Here is a 20,941-nt window from a genome sequence, read left to right on the forward strand (position 1 = left end):
TAGTGAGTCTCATGCCAAGTTTCCCTGCTGTGTTTCTCGTTTACATATGGAATGTCCATTGGTGTAGGCCTTAAAGAGGCCTCCAGTAGAAATGTTTGATTGTTAAACAATGTGTTCCTGTGGAAACCGTGTTTCCATCTGAGTTCCACAGGAGAAAAGAGGTGAATAAGGTCCTATTTTAGTTCTATTTATAAATATGTTTACTTCAAGAGGGTTTGCATCTGGGTTGGCGATATTTTTATGGGATGTACAAACCTATAAAATTAGACTTAAGGAAGGGGGAAATAGGAAGTTATTGTTTAATGGGTGTGGAGTTTCAGTTTGAAAGATGAAAAAGTTCCCAAGATAGATGGTGGTGATGGTTACCCAACATTATGAATAGACTTAATACCACCAAAGGCACTTACTTAAACATGTCTAAACTGTTTTATGTTTTATACTAGTGGCCCGGTGCACAAAATTCGTGCACGGGGGCAGGGTGTCCCTCAGTCCGGCCTGCACCCTCTCCAATCTGTGACCCCTCGAAGGATGTCCTACTGCCAGTTTACAGGGATCGGGCCTAAACCGGCAGTCGGACATCCCTCTCGCAATCCGGGAATGCTGGCTCCTAACCACTCACCTGCCTGCCTGTCTGATTGGCCCTAACCACTCTGCCTGCCGGCCTGCTCGCCCTCAACTGCCCCCTGCCACCGGCCTGCTTGCTCCCAAATGACCCCCCCTGCCAGCCTGATCACCCCCAACTGCCCCCCTGCTGGCCTGCTTGCCCCCATCTGCCCTCCCCACTGGCCTGTTCGCCCCCAACTGCCCCCCTGCTGGCCTGCTCACCCCAAACTGCCCCCTGCTGTCCTGATCACCCCCAACTGACCCCCACTGACGGCCTGCTCGCCCCCAACTGCCCCCCCTGCTGGTCTGCTCACCCCCAACTGCCCCTCCCCCTGCTGGCCTGATCACCCGCAATGGCCCCCCCCTGCCATCCTGATCACCCACAACTGCTGTCCCATCCTGACCTGATCACCCACAACTGCCCTCCCCTCTTGGCCTCTAACCGCCTCTACCTCGGCCCCGCCACCGTGGCTTTGTGCAGAAGAACGTCCAGAAGGTCTCCTGGAAGGTCTTCCAGTCTAATTAGCATATTACCCTTTTATTAGCATAGATATCTGACTACAATAAAAAATAGATCAAAATATCAAAAGCTTTGTTTTTAGATATTTCAATTACATTGAAACATTTCCTGGGAAGCTCTCCTGTTAGGAGGGAAACACCACCCCAAATGTAGTAAGAGTCATTATTCACTTTAGTCTCAGGGGAATTTTGGAATCACAGAAGATTGAGGTCCTCATAGATGATACCTTGCCATTAGTACTCTGCAGCAGAGGGGGGAATTATTAATTCTCAACTAGTTGATCTTAATTGTCGCTCAATTCGCAATCTTTAATGTAATTTTCCAGCAAACTGTTAATATTCCAGGGAACATGCTGTTGTGATTTATCCAACTATAGACTCGTTTATTTGGCCACAAATGACTAAGCACAGCACGTGCAAAGGGAAGAGCGATGGTTTCAGATAGAACTGCTAATGATGTTTTTCTTTTTTAAAACAGGGAAAAAGGGGGCTAGGTGTGCAGGAAGGTATTTATTTTTTTTTAATATATTTTTATTGATTTTTCACAGAGAGGAAGGGAGAGGGACAGAGAGCTAGAAACGTCGATGAGAGAGAGACATCGACCAGCTGCCTCCTGCACACCCCCCACCGGGGGATGTGCCCACAACCAATGTACATGCCCCCGACCGGAATCGAACCTGGGACCCTTCAGTCCGCAGACCGACGCTCTACCCACTGAGCCAAACCGGTTTCGGCGTGGAAGGTATTTATTAAGCACTAGTAACAAGCAAGGAAATAGCAATAGAGCCCGCAGTATTCATTACTGTAGCTGACAATGAACTTGGCCCACTTCATGGTTCTCTGGGGCTTCCGCCGGCATCTCAGTGGATTGGGGGTGATTTGCCCAATTGGCAACTTGAGGGATCCTGCTTTTATAGGGTTGTAGTAGTCATCCATTGCTTTTGCATACGGGTATGGCAGTTGGAGAATTCACTCTCAAGGGTAAAATGTTCTATCCATGATCTTTCAAGTTCTTACTTTTCTTTAACGACTAGGTCGGTCACCCTAGTCAACCCATAACTCACTGTTCCCCTAGAGCAGCGGTCGGAAAACTCATGAGTCAACAGAGCCGAATATCAACAGTACAACGATTGAAATTTCTTTTGAGAGCCACATTTTTTAAACGTAAACTTCTTCTAACGCCACTTCTTCAAAATAGACTCGCCCAGGCCGTGGTATTTTGTGGAAGAGCCACCCTCAAGGGGCCAAAGAGCCGCATGTGGCTCGCGAGCCGCGGTTTGCCGACCACTGCCCTAGAGAAACCCCCCTCCTCTTTCCTGTTGCATGGAGTCTAGAGTCCATATTCCTTGGTCTAAGGCTCAGCAGTCTTCCTGATCTGGCCCTGCCTCCTCTCGCTGTGCTTGCTCTTGCTTCTATGACCTCAGACCCTGTTAAATGAACTGTATTCCCCTCCAGCTCCCTGATCCAGCCAAGTTCTCACTCTCTGGCAGCTTTCTCATCTACATGCCCCTTCCCACCTTGTGTGACCTTTAACTCATTTATTGTTTTAGTTTCCACTGAAGAGCGTATCCCTTGTGTATCTTTCTCTGTCCAATTCCCTCCACCCCACTGTTCCCTTCAGCACTGCCACAGTTCTTTAATGCTTGATGTTTCCGTTGCCCCTGCTTGTTCATTCATGCATCTGTCCGTGTCCTACACCAAGCTTCCTGAGGGACAGGCCACTGTTGGACGTATTCTGTGCCTCGTTCACGGCCCTGAGTGCCTCCCTCACTCCATAACGTAGGGGTTCTCCTCTGTTTTGGTTGTTACGTGAGTGATAATATAGCAGGTGACAAACACTTGAATTAAGGAATGAAGCAAGACCACCTTGTATTGTGATGGCTTGTATCACACTTGCACTGCCTCGCAGTGTGATTAACCTCTGTTTAATATGTTTTATTGATTTTTTACAGAGAGGAAGGGGGAGGGATAGTTAGAAACATCGATGAGAGAGAAACACCCATCAGCTGCCTCCTGCACACGCCCTACCGGGGACGTGCCCGCAACCAAGGTCCATGCCCTTGACCGGAATCGAACCTGGGACCCTTCAGTCCGCAGGCTGACGCTCTATCCGCTGAGCCAAACCAGTCAGGGCCTAACCTCTGTTTAAATGTAAGCTGCCAGCCCGGCCAGTGTGGCTCAGTGGTTGAGCATAGACTTATGCACTAGGACCGTGGTCCGCAAACTGCGGCTAGCAAGCCACATGCGGCTCTTTGGCCCCTTGAGTGTGGCTCTTCCACAAAATACCACGGCCTGGGCGAGTCTGTTTTGAAGAAGTGGCGTTAGAATAAGTTTAAGTTTAAAAAATGTGGCTCTCAAAAGAAATTTCAATCGTTGTACTGTTGATATTTGGCTCTGTTAACTAATGAGTTTGCCGACCACTGCACTAGTAGATCACGGTATGACTCCAGGTCAGGGCTCCATTCCGATGTGGGGCGTGCAGGAGGCAGCCTATCAATGATTCTCATCATTTTTCTTTAATATATTTTATTGATTTTTTTCCAGAGAGGAAGGTAGAGGGATAGAGAGCTAGAAACATCGATCAGCTGCCTCCTGCATACCCCCCACTGGGGACGTGCCGCAACCAAGGTACATGCCCTTGACCGGAATCGAACCTGGGACCCTTCAGTCCGCAGGCCGAAGCTCTATCCACTGAGCCAAACCGGTTTCGGCGATTCTCATCATTGATGTTTCTCTCTCTCTCTCTCCCTCCCTTCCTCTCTGAAATCAAAATGCATATTTTAAAAAACAGTCAGCTTCCTCCTAGATTGGAGGGCAGGGCCAGTGTCTGAGCCGCCCTGCTCTCCACAGGGCGCGAGCAGGGCAGAGGCCCGGTCCAGCGATTGCCCAGGGCTGCGGGATCCCTGGGAAGAGAGCAGCGCCAGGGACTGTGCACCTAGGTGCTGCCCGAGCCACGGGAGGGCGGGACTTCCGGCCCCGCTCGCCAAGCTTTCCGGCGCGAGGCGGAAGCCGGGCTCCGGTCCGGGTCCGGAGCCGAGCGCCCGGCGCTGCGTCCTCAGTGGCCGTTTCCCCGGCCCCGCAGCCGCCGCGCACCGCGGAGGGGAGACCGGGTAGGGACCGCAGCGTCCGGGGCCCCCGCGCGGAGGAGGGAGCCCCGGGCCTCCGGGTTTGAGGGAGGGGACCGTGACCCGGGGGACCGGGACGGGGGAGCCCGCGGGGTAGCGGGCAGGGGCTTGGGGAGGGAGGCCGGGGGCGGGAGGGCGGGGAGGGGAGGAGGGGGCCGGGATGCGAGGGGCGGGGAGGGCGGTGACCCGCGCGGGGATGCCGCCGTGGGGAGAGCGTCCCGCGTGGGGGAGTGTCCCGGGCTTGGCTGGTGGTGCGGGCGGCGCGCGGTGGCCCAGGTGGGCTGGCCGGGGCGGGATGGAGGGGAGGGGTCGGCCCTGCGAGGGGCGTTCCCCGGGGAGGACCACTGACCTAACGGGTCGGAAAGAGGGTCAGGCACCTACTGGTATTGGAGGCTGAGCGCGCACCCTGCATTTTCAATGAATGCTGGCTGTGCATGTGTGTGCATGTGTGTGCGTGTGTGTGTGTGCATGTGTGTGTGTGTTTGTGAGGGTGAGGGTGTAGGTGTCCCAGGAAAATAGTTTACATTCCTCGGGCAGCGTGAACCCTCCTTCATGCAGGTTCCAACGGAAGCTGCCTGTCTTTGTCCAACAGATACGGCTCTTTATCAAAGTTGTTGCCTCCGAGCAAGCCCACCAGAGCTTTCCTCTGCAGTCTCGTCTCTACCCTGCGGAGTGTGGGCTGTCTCGTTGCCTTTGTGGTGGAAATGAACTTTTAAGTGCATTTAGAATGAGGGTGATAATTACACGGAAAACCCAGCTGTCAAACCGTTTGCAGTTACAGTTCATTGTTTTTTTGTTTTTTTTTTTCTGCCAGACTTGCTCACACTAAATACTTAAAAGTTACCCCTGTGGGGTTTAGTTTTTCGGGTTTAACCCGTCAGGGCAATTTTAGATTAGGGTGCAATGACTGAATTACTTCAGCACGTACTGTTACTTTTTTATTTCTGCTACAAGGAAATAAATCTATTTGCCGTGGGCAGTATTTAAAAAAATACATCGGTAGCCCAAGATTTGTTGTTGTACACACGTGGACCCGTGTAGTTTTCCTTAATGGGCTTGTTTTTAATCATTGTCGGAGGTAATTACAATTATCGTCTACGTTATATTTATGTTTTATTGGCTGCAATTAATACGCACTTCCTAGTCTATGTCATACAGTGTCTCACTTCAGTGTGATTACAAAGACTCTCTTAGCTTCAAGTAGATGGTAAGTGAATTGTTTGCCATTAGCTGGGCCGGGGAGCTGGGGAGAGCTGTAGCATTGTCATTGGTGGAGAGTGATACCAGATGATGGTTTTGCTTCTTTCCAGAGTTTCATATTTCCAGTGTTAAACTTTATTATTTTTAAAATTACTGTATTGGCGCAGCTCATTTTTAATCTGATTTGGTCCTCTGACTTGCACGGATTCACATAAACTGGAACATTTTCTATTTATTGGTGCCATGGTGTCTTGCTAGCTTGTAAATTCTTTTCCCGCAGCTTTTGGAGGTATAATTGACAAATAAAAATCGTATATGTTTAAGGTGTAGAATGTGATGATTTGATATACATATACATTTTGAAATGATTACCACAGTCAAGCTAAACAACAGATCATAACCTCACGTTGTTGCCATTTTATTTCTTTTTTGAGAACACTTAGGATATACTCTCTTCCAGATTTCAGATGTACAGTATTATTAGCTGTAGCTTATACACTCTTGAAAAGAATCTGTGCTTGAGTTTCTTATAAATTCTTAAAGCTTGTGTTGAGTCAGGGCTGCCTTTGGATTGACTGTAGCTAAGTAGCTAATGCTCCTTGTGGGGCTTAATGGTCTTTGTAAGGCTTAATGGCAGATCATCTCCAGATTCTGTTATACAGAGTCTCCTGCAGAAAAGGGTCATCAGTGATGGTTCCCTGGACCTGGTACCCTCACTCCCTGGGAGACCCAAGAATTACTTACAGGCTTTTCCAGTGTTTGTAGTGGGTTTTCCGCTCCCTACCACTCACTTTTACATGCGTATCTCTGAAGAACAGAAAAACACAAATCATTGGAATTACATTCTAACATACCTGCCTCTCTCCTAGCCCTCACAATGAAACGTCACACTCACATCTAGAAGAGTTGAAAACTTGCTTAAAAGAAAGTATCTGGGACCTGCCATTTCTTATGTTTATATGATGTTGCTTTGGAGTTTAGCCTTTGAACTGTATATGAACTCTCATCCATACTCTAAAGACTTTTAAAAACTGCCAAGAACTATAAAAAAGTTAAAAAAAAAAAAGACCTATAGAGGGAAACGATCATTAATGTTCTTGGAAACTAGCCTTGCCAATGGCCTTAGTCCATTGTTATTATTATATAGATGTATAATTATGTATAGATTATATAAAGACAGACATAGATTGTATGCAGAGATTATTTCCATTTTTAGCCAATGTCAGACCTTTAAAACCCAAACCAATAGACGCATTTTTAAAACCTTGGTTCAAATCTTAGTTCTTCATCTCCGTATTTTTAAAGTTAAAATTGCCAATAGCGAAGTCTAGCTTAGAAGAAAGAGTCTATTAGTTGGTGAGTTGGATGCTGTTTAGTGGGTAGTGAATGGGAAGTTAGACCTGCAGGAGTTGGGTTTTCATTCAGTTAGCACCATCCTAGTAGAGGACTAGAAGGAGCCCTAAACTGAGTGTTGGGATACCTGGGTTCTAGCAGTAGCCGTGCTGCTAATGGGCCATGTGATTGGATGAGGTGTTTGGCCCCTTAGACTCAGCAACTGCCTGTGAAAAGGACTGGATTCTCAGTGTTCTGAATTTCCCCATTGTTACGGCAGTAGTATTCCTCTCTGCAGCTGCTTCATAATTCCTAGCTGTAGGAAGTCTTTTCCTAGGCCCGTGGTCGGCAAACTGCGGCTCGCGAGCCACATGCGGCTCTTTGGCCCCTTGAGTGTGGCTCGTCCACAAAATACCACGGCCTGGGAGAGTCTATTTTGAAGAAGTGGCGTTGGAAGAAGTTTAAGTTTAAAAAATGTGGCTCTCAAAAGAAATTTCAATCGTTGTGCTGTTGATATTTGGCTCTGTTGACGAGTGAGTTTGCCGACCACTGTCCTAGGCTATGAATGGCTAACTTATGGCCCCCAGGACCCCTTTCAGCTCTGATAGTCTAGAACTGTGCTATCCAGCACAGCAGTCCCTTGCCCACAAAGCCAAGATATGACTGGCCCTTTACAAAAAAAAGTTTACAGATACCTGGTATCTATCAGTAATGCTTTTAAAAAATATATTTTAATTGATTTTTAGAGAGAGAGAGGGAGAGAGAGAAACATCGATGTGAGAGCAAAACATCAATAGACTGCCTCCTGCATGCCCCCCACTGGGGATCGAGCTGTAACCCGGACATGTGCCCTAACCAGGAATCAAACTGACAACTTCTTGGGTACATGGGATGATGCTCAACCAACCACACCAGTCAGGGCAGTACTACTTTTTGAATGGAACCACAGTGTGATTTTAACAGATTGGCTCATGGAATCGTGGGGATTGGCAAGGCCATAATTTGCAGGGCAGGCCAGCAGGCTGGAACGTCAGGCAAGAGTTTTGCTGCAGTCTTGAGGTAGAATTCCTTCTTTGGGACACCTTGGTTTTTGCTCTTTTGGTCTACAACTCATTAAATGAGCCTCCCTGTCCCCACCTCCCCATCCCCACCTCCGTCCCCCCCCCCCCCCACCACACACACACATTCAAGTGTAATCTTTACTTAAAGTCAACTTATTGTACATTAACCACAAAATACCTTTACTGCAACCCCTAGATTAATGTTTGATTAAATAACTGGGTGTTATAATCTAGCCAAGTCAACACATAAGACTATCCACAGTTAGTATTTAAAACACATTTGGCATATTAAACAACCATGTATATAAAATACTGCATAGAGATTAGCAAATAGAGTATTTATATTCATCATCTTTAAGGAATTACTTGTATCAAAGAGTAGAAAATGGACAATTTAATGAACCTTGTCACCCTTTGAAACTTAAGTTATTTTCTTTTTTTTTGGTTTTTTTATGTCATATTTTTAAAACTTAAGATGCCTTACATAATTTTAACATTGTATAATAATTTTTGTTCTTATAAGTTAATGCTCTTTGCTAATCTTTTTGCATAAAACATTCTTAGAGCTGGGGGTCAGTTTTCAGCTTATGCGGTCTAATGCCCATCGGTTATGGTTGAGAAACTGGTCCCGGAAGGTGGAGTGATCTGCTCAGGTAATACCAGCAAGCGGAAGGACCAGAGCAGAAGCCAGATCTGGTTTCCAAGCCAGTGTGCCCTCTGCTACAAGAGTGACTACAGTTAGGTGAAGGGGTCAAGGGCAGGCGTTCTGAAGAGAGGGTCATTTTGAGTTTCTACTGAAGGGATTGAGTATGAATTGATAGTTAAGAGAATGGAGGTGGTATGCAGGCCATTCAGTGACATGGGGGGGGAGAGACAGAGAGAAGTGGGTATGTCATAGGTATTTCCAAGTGGACAGCATATCCTATTGAGGGCACATGGTGACATATGGTACCCAGAGGGCTTGAAGAGATCTGTCAGAACAAGCTAGCCATTGGATGATTCACGGGGGATATTCCAAAGGAACTTAAGTAGAGAGAATGCATGGACCAGGACAGGGACTGAGAGAGCTTGCTTGCTTGAGGAGTGAAGAAGAAGGGAACCTACTGTGTTGAAACGTAAGTACTCCCGTAAGCACAGAGGGCCCGAATCGGGAAATCTAGAGGGAACTTTAGGGTTCGGTGGGGCACCGAGAAAACATTGTAGGGCGTAAATGGATCCTTTAGAAGGTTGCCAGGTTTTTGGCATGATCTGAGTTTACTTCCTTACCTGCAAAATAAGCATAATAATGCCCACCGCATGCAGTTGTTCTAGAAGTGTTTTATGGTCCATTTGTTGCACTTTAAACTTTTATGAAATGCGATCAGTGTATTAGTGAAAGTGTTTTTCCAAGGTACCAGAATTAACGTCGCATCTAAAGTCGTAGATGCTTGTGACATTTGCTGCGTGGATAACAGCAATAGCAGAGAGGTGGCGGTGGGTGGAGGGGGCTACTCACATAAAAATTCATTTCTTTTGGAATTCGAAGCAGGAACTTTCCTCATATTACAGGCTGCTGCAGGGCAGGGCTAGGATCCAAGCTTTGATTAAAAGCACCCAAACTCTCTTTCTCTTTTCTTTACAACCACAGTTATTGCCAGCTGAAAAGTATAATGGAGAGTAATGATGAATGCATTTCCATCTGCTGCAAAAAAATGTTTTAGGCAGTTTCATTCTTTTACACCTAGATAAAAAGGCCGCTTTGAAATGAGGAGTAAATTAGTGGCTGCCAAATAAGTGGTTATTAGATTCCTGCTTGGGAAGCCTGTTTAGGTGATACTGATGGGGGCAGCTGCCAGTTAACAGTTCCGTCTGAAATACTTTCTCCCTGGGGTTGGGGGAGTGGGGCGGGGGTGGTAGAATTCGAGCACTTAGAGACTCTCTTTCCTTTTCATCCCCAACTTGTGGATTTTAGATAGAGGTGTTACTTTCCCTGAGACCGCTCAGGTTAGCTCGGGCTGTCAAGGTCAAATGCAAACCAAACTTTTGGAGTGATCTGCAGTAGATCCTTTTACTCATTGGGACGGGCGAGAACTAAGCTGGTTGGAATGGGCCGTGGCTTGCATGCCCTCCTTGCCAGCTGTGAGAGGGGCTACGGAATTGCTGGGCCTCCCCCAGAGTTGATGGGACTTGATGCTTTTTGACTTTAGTGTGGCTTCATTACCGTTACCCCTCAATATCACTTCAGCAGCAGTAAACTATAGAAAAATGTAATCAGTCCCTTAATATTGGAACCTAATTATTAGTAATCAGAACTCTGGGCTCCAGTGAACAGATGAGTACTTTTCAATGATTTTAAATTTGTGTTTGTTTGGTATGGGATCCAGGTTGTTGTATTTGCTGAATGTTGATGGGCATTAGGGTTATGTACTCCTATTAGGGAGTGAGTCACTAAAATATAATTTAATTTCTGTGCAGTGTGCTTTTTTATTATTATTTGTTGTTAATCCTCACCCAAGGATATTTCTTCATTGATTTTTAGAGAGAGTAGGGAGATGAGGGGAGACAGAGAGACAAACATCGATGTGAGAGAGACACATTGATTGGTTGCTCTCACCCATGCCCTAACCAGTACCACCAGGGATCAAGCCTGCAACCGAGGTCTGTGCCCTTGACCGGAATCGAACCCGGAACCCTTCAGTCCATCGGCTGAACCAAACCAGCCAGGGCTAAGATGCTTTCTGATACTTCTGCTACTGTGGTGGTATAAAACAATTTTAGGAAGAGGAGAATAATTACACGCTGGCTGACACGTATTAAATACTTACTGTGCTAGTTACTGTGCTAAGTGCTTCACATCTGTTCTATCTAATTTAATCCCCACTGTAATCCTATTAAGGGCCATTATTACGCCAACTTCACAGACACAGAAACTGAGGTAGATGGAGGCTAAATAACTTGGCCAAATGAACAGTAATTGGAGTTGGGATTTGAATCCCGGCGACCTGACTTGTGGGCCAGAGCGCTTGCCTGCTCTGCTGTACATCAAGCGGATGCCTCTGCTGCAGACATAGGCAGCTCTGTGTAAGGTTTCCACTCATAAAGCTCCCCCTGTCGTTTCCCATTAGGGGCTGTGTATTCAGGCCGAGTTTCCATTTCTCTTCCAATAAAACTTCATCTTTAGGGTTAGTGGTTGCCAATTGGTTTCTTGCAAAACATTTTCAGCGCTTAGCATTTCTGTCCCAGGTGAGAGGATGGGGTCCGTTGGCTGACTCTTTGGCATCTGTGCTTTAAGGTCGGCGTGGTCAGCTCTTTGTACTCGTAGAAACGAGCAGTTAAAGCAGTCTGTACCTGGGGTTATAGTGTCATTTGAACTTTATTTTAGACACATATGGAAATTAATTTTTATTTTACAAAATATGCAGATGGAGACATTCTGAAAGCAGCCTGGTGTAGAGGAGAAAAATCCACTCAGAATTTAAAATGGGCCATGGAGAATTAGGAAAGGGGGTGAGGGTATGGATCATCCATATGTGGGTTGTTGAATTCAAAGTTTCTCACCTTTTTCCTCCTTAGAGTTAACCTTAGCATAGCATTATTGGGAAATGCTTGACTTTCTAAACTTTAACTGAACACTTTAAGTTTCGGAGCACAATTTCTAAACCCATGAAATAATCTTCACACAGCATGATTTTATTTTATTTGTACTTTGGGATTACACACTCGTTCCTAATTTTCACAGGTTTGAATTAACTGAAGTGAGTTACACATCTTTGAGGTGACATAATTCATAGTCTTTTTCTCCTAGGAAGTTTGGGGTTGGAGGGATAGGCAGCTACCTAATAAAGCAGCGACTGGGTTTTCTTTTGTTTTTAAATATGCTTTTATTGATTTTAGAGAGGGAGGGAGAGAGAGAAAGAGAACGAGAGAGAAAGAGAGAGAAACATCGAACGGTTGCCTCCTGCCTGCCCCCTACTGGGGATCAAGCCGCAACCCAGGCATGTGCCCTGACCTGGAATTGAATTAGTGACCTCTTGGTGCATGGGATGACACAGCCACACCAACCAAGGCACAACTGGATTTTCTTTATCTTAAATGAAGTGTTAACCTTTACATTTTGCTGTGGAAGGGGCATTGACTTCAGATTGAATTTAACCTGAAAACCTAAACACACATAGGCACACTTTTGCAATAGTAATGAGCTTTAGGTACTACACATAATATAATTTCATACGGAAGCTTTTTAGTCCTGAATAAGGGAGGGATGTATAGAAAGCCAAGGAGATGAGGATGGCTGAATTCTATGTAATAGTCATGGTTGAACTAGTCTAAGTCAGCAATCTAAAACAGTGCCCGCTTCTCAGTGAACACTTCACTGTCATGAAAAGAGGGGGAAGGAAATGGTATTTTGCAGATCTGTGTGCCAGGTGCTTGCATGCTAAGATCCTGGGCTAACCATCTCTTTTTTATTAAGACGAGGAAACTGATATTTCCTCATCTTTAAAAGCAATGGAAAAATATACCCTCGGCTGAGGATTTAAAAAAAAAAGTGATGGTAAACCTTCTTTAGGTTATATTTGTAAGGATATAGGTTATCCTATATAATAATAGAGTAATATGCAAATTAACCATCACTCCGCGACAAAAATGGCGGCGCCCATAGAAACAAGATGGCGGCGCCCAGTCCTCTCAGGCCCGCAGGAGTCCCCCAGTCCCAGGGAAGGCTGCCGCTGAGAGCAGGCAGCGAGCAGCCCAGCCTGTTGGCCTAGGAGGCGGCTTTGCCCTCTGGCCAGATCCTCTCCTAGCCCTGAACCTGGCCGTGGGTCTGGGAGGCACCCTTGCACAGCCGCCATGATCAGCTGCCCGCCCAACCTGGGACATGGGTCTGGGAGATGCTTGAACATGGCCGCCATGATCAGCTGCCCTCCGCGACCCGGGCCGTGGGTCTGGGAGGCGATCGTGCACGGCTGCCTCCATCAGCTTCCTGCCCGGACCCGGGCCGTGGGTCTGGGAGGCGATCGTGCACGGCCGTCTCCATCAGCTTCCTGCCCGGACCCGGGCCGTGGGTCTGGGAGGCGATCGTGCACGGCCGTCTCCATCAGCTGCCCTCCGCGACCCAGGCCGTGTGTCTGGGAGGCGATCGTGCACGGCCGCCTCCATCAGCAGCCTGCCCGGACCGGGCCGTGGGTCTGGGAGGCGCCCCCGCACGGCCGCCTCCATCAGCTGCCCTCCGCGACCCAGGCCGTGTGTCTGGGAGGCGATCGTGCACGGCCGCCTCCATCAGCTTCCTGCCCGGACCCGGGCCGTGGGTCTGGGAGGCGATCGCGCACGGCCGCCTCCATCAGCTTCCTGCCCGGACCCGGGCCGTGGGTCTGGGAGGCGATCGCGCACGGCCGCCTCCATCAGCTTCCTGCCCGGACCCGGGCCGTGGGTCTGGGAGGCGATCGCGCACGGCCGCCTCCATCAGCAGCCTGCCCGGACCCGGGCCGTGGGTCTGGGAGGCGATCGTGCACGGCCGCCTCCATCAGCAGCCTGCCCGGACCCGGGCCGTGGGTCTGGGAGGCGATCGTGCACGGCCGCCTCCATCAGCTTCCTGCCCGGACCCGGGCCGTGGGTCTGGGAGGCACCCGCGCACGGCCGCCTCCATCAGCTTTCTGCCTGGACCCGGGCCGTGGGTCTGGGAGGCGATCGTGCACGGCCGCCTCCATCAGCTTCCTGCCTGGACCCGGGCCGTGGGTCTGGGAGGCGATCGTGCACGGCCGCCTCCATCAGCTTCCTGCCCGGACCCGGGCCGTGGGTCTGGGAGGCGATCGCGCACGGCCGCCTCCATCAGCTTCCTGCCCGGACCCGGGCCGTGGGTCTGGGAGGCGATCGTGCACGGCCGCCTCCATCAGCTTCCTGCCCGGACCCGGGCCGTGGGTCTGGGAGGCGATCGCGCACGGCCGCCTCCATCAGCTTCCTGCCCGGACCCGGGCCGTGGGTCTGGGAGGCGATCGCGCACGGCCGCCTCCATCAGCTTCCTGCCCGGACCCGGGCCGTGGGTCTGGGAGGCGATCGCGCACGGCCGTCTCCATCAGCAGCCTGCCCGGACCCGGGCCGTGGGTCTGGGAGGCGATCGTGCACGGCCGCCTCCATCAGCTTTCTGCCTGGACCCGGGCCGTGGGTCTGGGAGGCGATCGTGCACGGCCGCCTCCATCAGCTTCCTGCCTGGACCCGGGCCGTGGGTCTGGGAGGCGATCGTGCACGGCCGCCTCCATCAGCTTCCTGCCCGGACCCGGGCAGTGGGTCTGGGAGGCGATCATGCACGGCCGCCTCCATCAGCTTCCTGCCTGGACCCGGGCCGTGGGTCTGGGAGGCGATCGTGCACGGCCGCCTCCATCAGCAGCCTGCCCGGACCCGGGCTGTGGGTCTGGGAGGGCCGTGGGTCTGGTCTGGACATTGCAGTTACATTGTGCAAGGCGTGCACAATCAGCTGCCTGCCGAGGCCCGGGCTGTGGGTCTGGGAGGCGACTGCACAAGGCCGGCTGGATCAGCTGCCCACAGCAGCCTGGGTATTGGGCCTGCGAGGTTCCCATGCATGGCAGGAGCCGTCTGCTGCCTGTCCCAGCCTGGGCTGTGGGCCTGGGAGACCCAGGCTGCCTATACACCTCCCTCCCCACCTCCCCACCCTGCCCCCTCTGAGATCAGCTCCCATCTGCAGCTGGGGGGTGTAGGCCTGGGAGGCAGCCGAGCCCCCCAGAGCTATTCCCTCCAAGAGGCAGCCTGGGGTGTCAGGCTGCACCCCCATGGAGTGATCTCCCACACACACTATAGCCTTGGAACTTCCCTTGCTGCCAGCCAAGTGATTCGAGATGGGCAGTGATATCTGGGCGATGCTGCCCAGCAAACCTCTCCCATTGGGTAGAAAGTTCTGACCAGGTTAGGGAGGTAAATGGGTTTTAAAATCTTTAGGAACCACATGGAAATGTCTGAGGTAGGGTTTCACATCGGAAGTAACTTACAACTAATTTCTGAAGGCAAACCTGGACATTGCAGTTACATTACTGGAGAGTACCCCGAGGTCCGGAGGTTGGCTCTGCAGCGGCGGTGCAGAGTGCTCCCCACCCTGGTTCCTCAGCACCTTGGGCAGGGCTTGAGCCCACCCAGGAAGGCCTTTTCCCCTACAGTTTTCACCACGGCAGGGAGGTTTTGTATACATGAATAAGAAGTGCCCACGCACAAGTCCTGAAGATGCCAGGGCCGGCAGAAATGACAATCAAACCGGGAAAAGAGCAAAACCAGAAACACCACCGATCCCATCATAGATCATCTTTTTCTTCAGATGACTGTGTGTTTCCCTCTTCTTTGTCTTCTGGAAGCAAGACAGATTCAAGTACTGACAATTCTACCAACGGAAAAGTTAAGAGAAAGAGAGGACAGAAAAGGAATAAAAGGAAAAAAGAAAGAAAGGACAAAAGTTGAAACATCAAGAAAAAGAAAGAAAGAAAAAAGAAACAACCACATCATATCACCTTTCTAAGGTCTCATGAAATTCCTGTTTAAGTTTATTTTATGACACTTTTAGTTTGGGTTTACATTTTTACTGGTTTGTGAAGACCACGGCAGGTACACAGTCCAATATGTTAAAGAAAAAAACCCTATCTACTAAAGAGGTAATAGGAGGGGAGAGCATTTGGGGGTGACCGGGCTGTCAGGGGAAGGAAGTTGGGGATGACTGGGCTGGCAGGGGGACAGTTAGGCATTGATCAGGCTGGCAGGAGAGTGGTTAGGGGGTGATCAGGCTGGCAGGCAGAAGTGGTTAGGGGCAATCAGGAAGGAAGGCAGGCAAGCAGTTCGGAGCCAGCAATCCTGGATTGTGAGAGGGATGTCCGACTGCCCGTTTAGGCCCGATCCTACTGGTAGGATCGGGCCTAAACGGGCAGTCGGACATCCCTTGAGGGGTCCCAGATTGGAGAGGGTGCAGGCTGGGCTGAGGGACACCCCAACCCCGTGCACGAATTTCGTGCACCGGGCCTCTAGTAGAAACATAAACACTGTTACTAGTAAAAGTTCATTTGAAATTTGTCAATACCCTTGACACTCATGATATGTTCAGCATCATGTTATCAGTTACATTCCAGTTATGTTAAAATATTGTATATATTGAAATAAACAAATTTTCTTGTCAATTACATTATAATGACTTCTCCTGGGATCTCTAACCATGGCCATTTAGAAGTCTTTTGTCATTCACAGACAGTTGTTTTTCACTTCTAATTCTTTTCTGAAAGTGTTTACAGTCAGCTTGAGGCGAGAATGTTCAGTGAAGCCATCACTTGAGACCATGCCAATGGACTGAGTAATTTTCTCAACTAATGAAGAAGTTGATGGATTCATAGAACTGCTCACCCAAGATCAAACAGAACAAGAATTAATTACACGAACTGATGAGGATGATTATAATTTTTAATGACTTTTTGTTTGAAACGTTGCTGGTTCTTTAATGTTTTATTTTCCTCTTTTCTCTTAAGCTATCTATAATTTACAGCAATTTGGTAAAGTGTACCTTTGTGAACAAAGATGAAACAATTTTCTCCCTATGTGATCCCTCCAGAATTCAGAAAAATCTTATTGAGTAATTTTATTTTCATGGCGATATAGCTATTTACATAAGTCCAACAAGAATCCGTTTTCTGCCTTAGTCAGTTAGGCTCAGTGGATAGAGCGTTGTTGGCCTATGGACCGAAGGATCCTGTGTTCCGTTGCAGGGCATATACCTCGGTTGCAGGCTCGATCTCTGGCCTTGTCAGGGTGGGTGCAGGAAGCAATCAGTCGATGTGTCTCTCTCACATCAATGTTTCTTTCTCTCAGTCTCCCTCTCCCTTTCACTCTCTCTGAAAATCAATGGAAAAATATCCTCGGGTGAGGATTAACAACAACAACAACAAATAAACTGTTTTCTTTGTAACTGGACATAATCGAAAACATTGGTTATACTACTAAGGCTTTGACTGGAATGTCCTATTTGAGAATGATGTATAAAATCAGATATGACCTTCCCTTGGAGCAAATCAGAAGACCCTCATATGAGAGGTGCCTTCCCTGAACCCAGAGAGAGGAGTACCCTTATCTCCAGATGGAGGGGCGTGGAGAGGACCGAGCAGACAGGCCTTGCTGAGTTCCCCAGGGTATTACTGTTAGCGTGTACTCCTTTTGTCTGTCATATTTTCCCATGATTCTCTACTCTTCATCAAACCTTAAAACACTCAGATTTAACCATTTCTTTGGTCTTCATTTCCTTAGGAAGTCTCCTGTTTTACAAAATTTATAAATAAATGTGTATACTTTTCTCTTGTGAATCAGTTTTTTGTCATAGAGATCCAGCTGAGAACTTAGAAGGGTAGAAGGAAAAGATACTTTTCCTCTCCTACAAGAAGCACCAAATCAGTAACTTCCCCCACCCCCAAACTTGAAGACTCCCTTATATTGACTGCCCTCCTGAGGAAGAAAAAGAAAAACAAATCTCCTAATGAGACATTAAGTGTTTTATCTTGCCTCATATTCTGAGATAAACAGGGTCCAGGGATGACTTGATCTGAGCGTGGATGCCGTGTGCGAAGCTCAGATAGGAACAAGTACTCCACGAGGTTTATGCAGTGGGTGAATGACCACGAATACGTCAAACTTCTTTGTATTGAAATTCGGCCAAGTTTGTTCTGAGGACTTCTTCAGGGGCTTCTGTAATCTTCAGAGAGATGATAAACACACCTCATCAGTCCTCTTTAAATTTTAGGCTCATACCCTGGCTGGTTTCTTGGTGGTTAGAGCATTGGCCCACCGACCGAAGGGTCCCGGGTGCCATTCCCGATCAAGGGCGCATACCTTGGTTGTAGGTTCAAATCCCTGGGTGGTAGGGGTGCAAACCAGAGGCAACCAATCTATGTGTCTCTCTCACATTGATGTTTCTCTCTCTCTCTTCCTTCCTCCCTTCTCCCTCCCCTCCACTCTCTCTCAAAAAAAAAAAAAATCAATGGAAAAAATATACTCAGGTGAGGATAAAAAAAATTAGGCTCAAAAAGAGTTTTGATAAGAGAAGTTTTCCTCATGTGTCTTTTAATGCATTTTTCAGTGAAAAATCATGCATGATAAAAATAGTATATGTACTGTATTTTACTTACTCTTCTTGTTTAGAGTATATATTAGGAGGGCATCTAGAATAGAAAATAACTTTAAAGCATGCTTCCTCTATTCTTCCTTTGATGTAATCTTGTAATATGATTACCTACAGACGATGTGATTTTCCTTTGCTCTAGATAAACACTGTTAAAAATAATATTTTAATTGAAAAGGCGCTTAACCCATCTATTTTTTAATGTGTTGAGGTTAATGTTTTATCAAGTTATTCAATCTGTAGCAGGCAGTCTTAATGTAGTGGTTTTTGGCAGAGGTTGTCAATGAGCTCTAATGGAGGAGATGAGCATTTGAGGGGAAACAATTGCTTGCTTTGTAAGCGGTGATGTTGAGCAATGACTAAGTACATTCATTTGCACAGCCAATGTAAACTCCAGACAGATTCCCCGGCCTTCTCCTCAAGTGGGTCATGTGAGTCGGTGTTTATCACCGACTTGAATAGCTTCAAGTCTTACAAACCACACAACTTGACCATGAAACCAAGCAGCTGTTTCAAAGGACTCTTTGCAGGCCGATTTTATTTTTTATTTTTGGGGTCACTGCAATGAAAAGAAGATTGTGCAATTTGTGTATGCTTATTGGAACTTCCCTCCCTCCCTCCCTTCCTTTCTTCCTCCCTTTGGCCTCTTTAAATCAAATTTCAGTGCAGAGATTTCTGCAGTACATTTGGTTGGTCCTTTCCACACGGTGCCTTCCATCAGCAGTTGGCTTTGGGCTAAGGCTCATAGGCCATTGCGTTTAAAAAAGTCAAATCGTGTGCCTGGTACTTGGTGACTGTCTTTCGGAAATGACAGTAGGTGAGATTGTAACCCCTATTGTTAAAAAATATATTTTATTGATTTTTTTACAGAGAGGAGGGGAGAAGGATAGAGAGTTAGAAACATCAATGAGAGAGAAACATCGATCAGCTGCCACCTGCCCACTCCCTACTGGGGATGTGCCCGCAACCAAGGTACATGCCCTTGACCGGAATCGAACCTGGGACCCTTCAGTCCACAGACCGACGCTCTATCCACTGAGCCAAACCGGTTCAGGCTGTAACCTCTATTTTATTTAGATCTGCTTACTGCTTTTGTTTTAGGGTTAGTGGGGAAGGAGCCTAATCCCTAAAGAACAGTATCTAAGTTTTCAAAGAACCTGCAAAGGTGGGTTAAGTGGCACCTACGACTGATGGGTCTTTGGGATTTCGATGCTTGCGTTGTTTTCAACATGTGGTTACTATTAAAATTATTCCTGGGTCCTATCTTTCTTTTACAGGATGTGTGTACATGTTAGTTGTATAGAACCTTTAATATGCTGACCTCCAATTGTGCTAATGTGAAATGCTTCTCTGATGATTCTCTTCTTAAAAACTGGGCTGTTTCAACATGGAGAATGTCAGCATTATTATCTGGGTAGAGCTACGCCTCCAGGTTAAGTACCGCTCGGTTTGGCTTTTGTATGTGTGCACACATACACATGTGGAATTACGATTTTAAGTTAGGCAATGATGTAAAAAAATGGGGAGATTATTTCAGAGGCAATAAGTAGTTTATTTATTTTTTAAATCTCTTTAAAAAATTGATTTGAGAAAGAGAGGAAGGGAGAGGGATAGAGAGATATAAACATCGATTGGCTGCCTTGTGCATGGAAGGAGCCCGCAATATGGGCATGTGCCCTGACCAGGAATCGAGCCAGTACCTCTGGGTTCATGGATCAGTGCTCCACCACTGAGCCATATTGGCCAGGCAGTAAGTTTATTTTTGGATAATAAAGGTATCTTAAATCAACAAATACATTCTAAATGTCCATGATGTATGTAGAACTATGTTTGATGCTGGAGAATTTATAAACACCTGTAAGTTCTTACCTCTTATCCTTGAAGACCCTACATCCTATAATTACTGAATGTAGTGTTGTAGTAGTTCAGATGAGAGAGAGATTATCACAGGACAAAGAGAGTAGAGAAAACTTTATGGACATCATGATCTGGGTTGAAACGCGAAGATAAGGAGACACAGTGTAAAGGAGGAAACACCCAGTAGAGGGAGCCTGAGTGAAGGTGGGAATCTCGGGGTGTGTTGAGGGACCAGTTTGGCTGTAGTATGTGGCACAGGTGAGGGCCTAGGGGAAGACCAGCGTGGGGCTAGGACTTGGAGGACTTGAGTGCCATCCCGAGGAGACTCTACACCTTGTGAAACAGTGAGATTCATTCATTAAACCAACTGAATGTTTATAGTGTGCCAAGTGCCAACGAGGCAGAAGAGTCTAGTGGGTAAGGGCAAGGCCCCTAGAGCCTCTAAACTTCCGGCTGGAGTCCTGATCAACTATTTGATGGCTCAGTGAGCTTGTGCACAATTCTCACCCTCTGGTGGGGCTAGACTGATCTGTGATGACCGATTTGTCAGATCACCAAGTCATTGATTCTTATCAAATTTTCTAATGTTTAAGGTCTTAATAAGAACTTCCATTTTCTGGTTCCTGATCAGAAGATATATAGAAAACTATTATTACTAACAAAAATTTTAGTATTTCACTTTGTAGTTTTTTCAGTTGAGACTCTTTTAAATGGAGGACTGTTTTAACTATTTTTTATTTCTTTTGGCTACTGTTGATTTTAAGTTAGATTTAAAATGAAAATAAAAATGAGTTAAAGTTTTTGAGTTTAATTTAAGTAAGTTAAAAATAAAATCCAAAAGCACTCCAAAGAAATCACAGTAGTCTTGCCTCCAACCTGTGGGCAAGACTGTTCAGGGTTCTGTGTGTGACAGCCCCACCTGTACCACATGGGGCGGGGAATGGTTTTCACAGAGATGAGATGAATGATGTTTATTCCTTTGGTCTTTGCTGTTGTTTTCTTACTCAGAAAAGGGAGTTTGGAAAGCATTGTGGTAAGGGTAGGGGAGGTCAAGTCTCTAGGACAACCTCACAGGAAGTCATATCAGTGTGGCAGACATGGGGGTATTGAGTGGGTCC

General features: G+C 47.4%; 1 protein-coding gene across 2 annotated transcripts in view; it reads left to right on the forward strand.

The window, feature by feature from the left end:
* The first annotated feature begins 4,110 nt into the window (after positions 1-4,110).
* DISP1 (dispatched RND transporter family member 1) overlaps positions 4,111-20,941 on the forward strand; it is a 121,116-nt gene continuing 104,285 nt past the window's right edge. The window contains exon 1 of one of the 2 annotated variants that reach the window (XM_079763689.1): positions 4,111-4,232. The gene's annotated coding sequence lies outside the window, so the exon portion shown is untranslated. The remainder of the gene's footprint in view (positions 4,233-20,941) is intronic. The other variant, XM_079763690.1, reaches the window with a different exon arrangement.

This window comes from Cnephaeus nilssonii, assembly GCF_951640355.1.
Source record: "Cnephaeus nilssonii genome assembly, chromosome: 23".
NCBI classification, from domain to species: domain Eukaryota; kingdom Metazoa; phylum Chordata; class Mammalia; order Chiroptera; family Vespertilionidae; genus Cnephaeus; species Cnephaeus nilssonii.